Raw genomic sequence first — 884 nt, 5'->3', positions numbered from 1 at the left:
ATTCTTCCTCTTACAGACATTATACAGCCATTCTATAAGAAACATCTTGCAAGTATCTCACAAATAACTGCCTCACAAATGGATATCTTCCTAGTAGATGGAAGTAATCCATAGATTTCTAACTGCAAAAGGACATAGCTAACATCTTGGGTGTTTTCCCTCAGCAATTCCTGTGCATATCTTAATGCTTAAGTAATATGTATGATTACATACAATAACATAGGTTTTATTTTTATTTATTTTGTTTTTTTGAGGTAGGGTCTCACTCTAGCTCAGGCTGACTTGGAATTCACTTTGTAGTCTCAGGGTGGTCTCGAACTCAAGGAGATCCTCCTATCTCTGCTTCCCATGTGCTGGGATTAAAGCTGTGTGCCACCATGTCTGGCTAACATATATATAATTTTTTGTTTTATTTTTATGTATTTGAGAGTGACCGACAGAGAGAGAAAGAGGCAGATAGATAGATAGATAGATAGATAGATAGATAGATAGATAGAGAGGGAATGGTGGCACCAGGGCCTCCAGCCACTGCAAACGAACTCCAGATACATGTGCCACCTTGCACATCTGGCTTACGTGAGTCCTGGGGAATCAACCTTCGAACTGGGGTCCTTCAGCTTCACAGACAAGTGCTTAACTGCTAAGTCATCTCTCTAGCCCTAACATATATTTTTAAAGGGCAGGAAAACATTTATCTTATCACAAGCACTTTCCATATTGCTTTATACTCTCCCTGAACACATGTCTCAATGTTCAACATGTTAATTTAAACATTTCACTTATTTGGAATTTAAGTGATTTCTAAGTGTTTGATAGCATAAGGTGTTCCTTAACAACTTTGTGTGTAATTGTACTTTGCCTATGAATGGACTTATTCCAGAATC

The sequence above is a fragment of the Jaculus jaculus genome, chromosome 1 (assembly GCF_020740685.1).
Source record: "Jaculus jaculus isolate mJacJac1 chromosome 1, mJacJac1.mat.Y.cur, whole genome shotgun sequence".
Taxonomy (NCBI): domain Eukaryota; kingdom Metazoa; phylum Chordata; class Mammalia; order Rodentia; family Dipodidae; genus Jaculus; species Jaculus jaculus.
This window is presented reverse-complemented; position numbering follows the sequence as displayed.